We start from the raw sequence: 7160 nt of genomic DNA, 5'->3' as shown, positions 1-7160 counted from the left end.
GGTGTCAGTTTGCAGGAGGTACTTGGCACTCTCAAACCAGCCTGACTTGGCACTGGTGCCAGCTTGCCTCTGGCAGGCATCCTGCGCAATATGGATTTTTAGGAGCCAGCCGCCCTCTCCGGGCCACAGGCCCTGGAACACAAACAACGGCCATTTTCCCAGGTAAGCAAAAGTTACCACCTCAGTTTCATGGTGTCAGTTTGCAGGAGGTACTTGGCACTCTCAAACCAGCCTGACTTGGCACTGGTGCCAGCTTGCCTCTGGCAGGCATCCTGCGCAATATGGATTTTTAGGAGCCAGCCGGCCTCTCCGGGCCACAGGCCCTGGAACACAAACAACGGCCCTTTTCCCAGGGAAGCAAAAGTCACCACCTCAGTTTCATGGTGTCAGTTTGCAGGAGGTACTTGGCACTCTCAAACCAGCCTGACTTGGCACTGGTGCCAGCTTGCCTCTGGCAGGCATCCTGCGCAATATGGATTTTTAGGAGCCAGCCGGCCTCTCCGGGCCACAGGCCCTGGAACACAAGCAACGGCCCTTTTCCCAGGTAAGCAAAAGTCACCACCTCAGTTTCATGGTGTCAGTTTGCAGGAGGTACTTGGCACTCTCAAACCAGCCTGACTTGGCACTGGTGCCAGCTTGCCTCTGGCAGGCATCCTGCGCAATATGGATTTTTAGGAGCCAGCCGGCCTCTCCGGGCCACAGGCCCTGGAACACAAACAACGGCCCTTTTCCCAGGTAAGCAAAAGTCACCACCTCAGTTTCATGGTGTCAGTTTGCAGGAGGTACTTGGCACTCTCAAACCAGCCTGACTTGGCACTGGTGCCAGCTTGCCTCTGGCAGGCATCCTGCGCAATATGGATTTTTAGGAGCCAGCCGGCCTCTCCGGGCCACAGGCCCTGGAACACAAACAACGGCCATTTGCCCAGGTAAGCAAAAGTCACCACCTCAGTTTCATGGTGTCAGTTTGCAGGAGGTACTTGGCACTCTCAAACCAGCCTGACTTGGCACTGGTGCCAGCTTCCCTCTGGCAGGCATCCTGCGCAATATGGATTTTTAGGAGCCAGCCAGCCTCTCCGGGCCACAGGCCCTGGAACACAAACAACGGCCATTTGCCCAGGTAAGCAAAAGTCACCACCTCAGTTTCATGGTGTCAGTTTGCAGGAGGTACTTGGCACTCTCAAACCAGCCTGACTTGGCACTGGTGCCAGCTTGCCTCTGGCAGGCATCCTGCGCAATATGGATTTTTAGGTGCCAGCCGGCCGATCCGCGCCCCAGGTTCCTGGAACACAAACAACGGCCATTTGCCCAGGTAAGCAAAAGTCACCACCTCAGTTTCATGGTGTCAGTTTGCAGGAGGTACTTGGCACTCTCAAACCAGCCTGACTTGGCACTGGTGCCAGCTTGCCTCTGGCAGGCATCCTGCGCAATATGGATTTTTAGGAGCCAGCCGGCCTCTCCGGGCCACAGGCCCTGGAACACAAACAACGGCCCTTTTCCCAGGTAAGCAAAAGTCACCACCTCAGTTTCATGGTGTCAGTTTGCAGGAGGTACTTGGCACTCTCAAACCAGCCTGACTTGGCACTGGTGCCAGCTTGCCTCTGGCAGGCATCCTGCGCAATATGGATTTTTAGGAGCCAGCCGGCCTCTCCGGGCCACAGGCCCTGGAACACAAGCAACGGCCCTTTTCCCAGGTAAGCAAAAGTCACCACCTCAGTTTCATGGTGTCAGTTTGCAGGAGGTACTTGGCACTCTCAAACCAGCCTGACTTGGCACTGGTGCCAGCTTGCCTCTGGCAGGCATCCTGCGCAATATGGATTTTTAGGAGCCAGCCGGCCTCTCCGGGCCACAGGCCCTGGAACACAAACAACGGCCATTTTCCCAGGTAAGCAAAAGTTACCACCTCAGTTTCATGGTGTCAGTTTGCAGGAGGTACTTGGCACTCTCAAACCAGCCTGACTTGGCACTGGTGCCAGCTTGCCTCTGGCAGGCATCCTGCGCAATATGGATTTTTAGGAGCCAGCCGGCCTCTCCGGGCCACAGGCCCTGGAACACAAACAACGGCCGTTTTCCCAGGTAAGCAAAAGTCACCACCTCAGTTTCATGGTGTCAGTTTGCAGGAGGTACTTGGCACTCTCAAACCAGCCTGACTTGGCACTGGTGCCAGCTTGCCTCTGGCAGGCACCCTGCGCAATATGGATTTTTAGGAGCCAGCCGGCCTCTCCGGGCCACAGGCCCTGGAACACAAACAACGGCCATTTTCCCAGGTAAGCAAAAGTCACCACCTCAGTTTCATGGTGTCAGTTTGCAGGAGGTACTTGGCACTCTCAAACCAGCCTGACTTGGCACTGGTGCCAGCTTGCCTCTGGCAGGCATCCTGCGCAATATGGATTTTTAGGAGCCAGCCGGCCTCTCTGGGCCACAGGCCCTGGAACACAAGCAAGGGCCATTTTCCCAGGTAAGCAAAAGTCACCACCTCAGTTTCATGGTGTCAGTTTGCAGGAGGTACTTGGCACTCTCAAACCAGCCTGACTTGGCACTGGTGCCAGCTTGCCTCTGGCAGGCACCCTGCGCAATATGGATTTTTAGGAGCCAGCCGGCCTCTCCGGGCCACAGGCCCTGGAACACAAACAACGGCCATTTTCCCTATGAAAGAAAAGTCACCACCTCAGTTTCATGGTGTCAGTTTGCAGGAGGTACTTGGCACTCTCAAACCAGCCTGACTTGGCACTGGTGCCAGCTTGCCTCTGGCAGGCATCCTGCGCAATATGGATTTTTAGGAGCCAGCCGCCCTCTCCGGGCCACAGGCCCTGGAACACAAGCAACGGCCATTTTCCCAGGTAAGCAAAAGTCACCACCTCAGTTTCATGGTGTCAGTTTGCAGGAGGTACTTGGCACTCTCAAACCAGCCTGACTTGGCACTGGTGCCAGCTTGCCTCTGGCAGGCATCCTGCGCAATATGGATTTTTAGGAGCCAGCAGGCCTCTCCGGGCCACAGGCCCTGGAACACAAACAACGGCCATTTACCCAGGTAAGCACAAGTCACCACCTCAGTTTCATGGTGTCAGTTTGCAGGAGGTACTTGGCACTCTCAAACCAGCCTGACTTGGCACTGGTGCCAGTTTTCCACTGGCAGGCATCCTGCGCAATATGGATTTTTAGGAGCCAGCCGGCCTCTCCGGGCCACCAGCCCTGGAACACAAACAACGGCCATTTGCCCAGGTAAGCAAAAGTCACCACCTCAATTTCATAGTGTCAGTTTGCAGGAGGTACTTGGCACTCTCAAACCAGCCTGACTTGGCACTGGTGCCAGCTTGCCTCTGGCAGGCATCCTGCGCAATATGGATTTTTAGGAGCCAGCCAGCCTCTCCTGGCCACAGGCCCTGGAACACAAACAACGGCCATTTGCCCAGGTAAGCAAAAGTCACCACCTCAGTTTCATGGTGTCAGTTTGCAGGAGGTACTTGGCACTCTCAAACCAGCCTGACTTGGCACTGGTGCCAGCTTGCCTCTGGCAGGCATCCTGCGCAATATGGATTTTTAGGAGCCAGCTGGCCTCTCCGGGCCACAGGCCCTGGAACACAAACAACGGCCATTTTCCCTATGAAAGAAAAGTCACCACCTCAGTTTCATGGTGTCAGTTTGCAGGAGGTACTTGGCACTCTCAAACCAGCCTGACTTGGCACTGGTGCCAGCTTGCCTCTGGCAGGCATCCTGCGCAATATGGATTTTTAGGAGCCAGCCGGCCTCTCCGGGCCACAGGCCCTGGAACACAAACAACGGCCATTTTCCCAGGTAAGCAAAAGTCACCACCTCAGTTTCATGGTGTCAGTTTGCAGGAGGTACTTGGCACTCTCAAACCAGCCTGACTTGGCACTGGTGCCAGCTTGCCTCTGGCAGGCATCCTGCGCAATATGGATTTTTAGGAGCCAGCCGCCCTCTCCGGGCCACAGGCCCTGGAACACAAACAACGGCCATTTTCCCAGGTAAGCAAAAGTCACCACCTCAGTTTCATGGTGTCAGTTTGCAGGAGGTACTTGGCACTCTCAAACCAGCCTGACTTGGCACTGGTGCCAGCTTGCCTCTGGCAGGCATCCTGCGCAATATGGATTTTTAGGTGCCAGCCGGCCTCTCTGGGCCACAGGCCCTGGAACACAAACAACGGCCATTTTCCCAGGTAAGCAAAAGTCACCACCTCAGTTTCATGGTGTCAGTTTGCAGGAGGTACTTGGCACTCTCAAACCAGCCTGACTTGGCACTGGTGCCAGCTTGCCTCTGGCAGGCATCCTGCGCAATATGGATTTTTAGGTGCCAGCCGGCCTCTCTGGGCCACAGACCCTGGAACACAAACAACGGCCATTTTCCCAGGTAAGCAAAAGTCACCACCTCAGTTTCATGGTGTCAGTTTGCAGGAGGTACTTGGCACTCTCAAGCCAGCCTGACTTGGCACTGGTGCCAGCTTGCCTCTGGCAGGCATCCTGCGCAATATGGATTTTTAGGAGCCAGCCGGCCGATCCGCGCCACAGGCCCTGGAACACAAACAACGGCCATTTGCCCAGGTAAGCAAAAGTCACCACCTCAGTTTCATGGTGTCAGTTTGCAGGAGGTACTTGGCACTCTCAAACCAGCCTGACTTGGCACTGGTGCCAGCTTGCCTCTGGCAGGCATCCTGCGCAATATGGATTTTTAGGTGCCAGCCGGCCTCTCTGGGCCACAGGTCCTGGAACACAAACAACGGCCATTTGCCCAGGTAAGCAAAAGTCACCACCTCAGTTTCATGGTGTCAGTTTGCAGGAGGTACTTGGCACTCTCAAACCAGCCTGACTTGGCACTGGTGCCAGCTTGCCTCTGGCAGGCATCCTGCGCAATATGGATTTTTAGGAGCCAGCCGGCCTCTCCGGGCCACAGGCCCTGGAACACAAACAACGGCCATTTGCCCAGGTAAGCAAAAGTCACCACCTCAGTTTCATGGTGTCAGTTTGCAGGAGGTACTTGGCACTCTCAAACCAGCCTGACTTGGCACTGGTGCCAGCTTGCCTCTGGCAGGCATCCTGCGCAATATGGATTTTTAGGAGCCAGCCGGCCTCTCCGGGCCACAGGCCCTGGAACACAAACAACGGCCATTTTCCCAGGTAAGCAAAAGTCACCACCTCAGTTTCATGGTGTCAGTTTGCAGGAGGTACTTGGCACTCTCAAACCAGCCTGACTTGGCACTGGTGCCAGCTTGCCTCTGGCAGGCATCCTGCGCAATATGGATTTTTAGGTGCCAGCCGGCCTCTCCGGGCCACAGGCCCTGGAACACAAACAACGGCCATTTTCCCAGGTAAGCAAAAGTCACCACCTCAGTTTCATGGTGTCAGTTTGCAGGAGGTACTTGGCACTCTCAAACCAGCCTGACTTGGCACTGGTGCCAGCTTGCCTCTGGCAGGCATCCTGCGCAATATGGATTTTTAGGTGCCAGCCGGCCTCTCTGGGCCACAGGTCCTGGAACACAAACAACGGCCATTTGCCCAGGTAAGCAAAAGTCACCACCTCAGTTTCATGGTGTCAGTTTGCAGGAGGTACTTGGCACTCTCAAACCAGCCTGACTTGGCACTGGTGCCAGCTTGCCTCTGGCAGGCATCCTGCGCAATATGGATTTTTAGGAGCCAGCCGGCCTCTCCGGGCCACAGGCCCTGGAACACAAACAACGGCCATTTGCCCAGGTAAGCAAAAGTCACCACCTCAGTTTCATGGTGTCAGTTTGCAGGAGGTACTTGGCACTCTCAAACCAGCCTGACTTGGCACTGGTGCCAGCTTGCCTCTGGCAGGCATCCTGCGCAATATGGATTTTTAGGAGCCAGCCGGCCTCTCCGGGCCACAGGCCCTGGAACACAAACAACGGCCATTTTCCCAGGTAAGCAAAAGTCACCACCTCAGTTTCATGGTGTCAGTTTGCAGGAGGTACTTGGCACTCTCAAACCAGCCTGACTTGGCACTGGTGCCAGCTTGCCTCTGGCAGGCATCCTGCGCAATATGGATTTTTAGGAGCCAGCCGGCCGATCCGCGCCCCAGGTTCCTGGAACACAAACAACGGCCATTTGCCCAGGTAAGCAAAAGTCACCACCTCAGTTTCATGGTGTCAGTTTGCAGGAGGTACTTGGCACTCTCAAACCAGCCTGACTTGGCACTGGTGCCAGCTTGCCTCTGGCAGGCATCCTGCGCAATATGGATTTTTAGGTGCCAGCCGGCCTCTCTGGGCCACAGGTCCTGGAACACAAACAACGGCCATTTGCCCAGGTAAGCAAAAGTCACCACCTCAGTTTCATGGTGTCAGTTTGCAGGAGGTACTTGGCACTCTCAAACCAGCCTGACTTGGCACTGGTGCCAGCTTGCCTCTGGCAGGCATCCTGCGCAATATGGATTTTTAGGTGCCAGCCGGCCGATCCGCGCCCCAGGTTCCTGGAACACAAACAACGGCCATTTTCCCAGGTAAGCACAAGTCACCACCTCAGTTTCATGGTGTCAGTTTGCAGGAGGTACTTGGCACTCTCAAACCAGCCTGACTTGGCACTGGTGCCAGCTTGCCTCTGGCAGGCATCCTGCGCAATATGGATTTTTAGGAGCCAGCCGGCCTCTCCGGGCCACAGGCCCTGGAACACAAACAACGGCCATTTGCCCAGGTAAGCAAAAGTCACCACCTCAGTTTCATGGTGTCAGTTTGCAGGAGGTACTTGGCACTCTCAAACCAGCCTGACTTGGCACTGGTGCCAGCTTGCCTCTGGCAGGCATCCTGCGCAATATGGATTTTTAGGAGCCAGCCGGCCTCTCTGGGCCACAGGCCCTGGAACACAAACAACGGCCATTTTCCCAGGTAAGCAAAAGTCACCACCTCAGTTTCATGGTGTCAGTTTGCAGGAGGTACTTGGCACTCTCAAACCAGCCTGACTTGGCACTGGTGCCAGCTTGCCTCTGGCAGGCATCCTGCGCAATATGGATTTTTAGGAGCCAGCAGGCCTCTCCGGGCCACAGGCCCTGGAACACAAACAACGGCCATTTGCCCAGGTAAGCACAAGTCACCACCTCAGTTTCATGGTGTCAGTTTGCAGGAGGTACTTGGCACTCTCAAACCAGCCTGACTTGGCACTGGTGCCAGCTTGCCTCTGGCAGGCATCCTGCGCAAT

Source organism: Haemorhous mexicanus, chromosome 24, assembly GCF_027477595.1.
Source record: "Haemorhous mexicanus isolate bHaeMex1 chromosome 24, bHaeMex1.pri, whole genome shotgun sequence".
NCBI lineage: Eukaryota > Metazoa > Chordata > Aves > Passeriformes > Fringillidae > Haemorhous > Haemorhous mexicanus.
Note: the sequence above shows the minus strand (reverse complement) of the source record.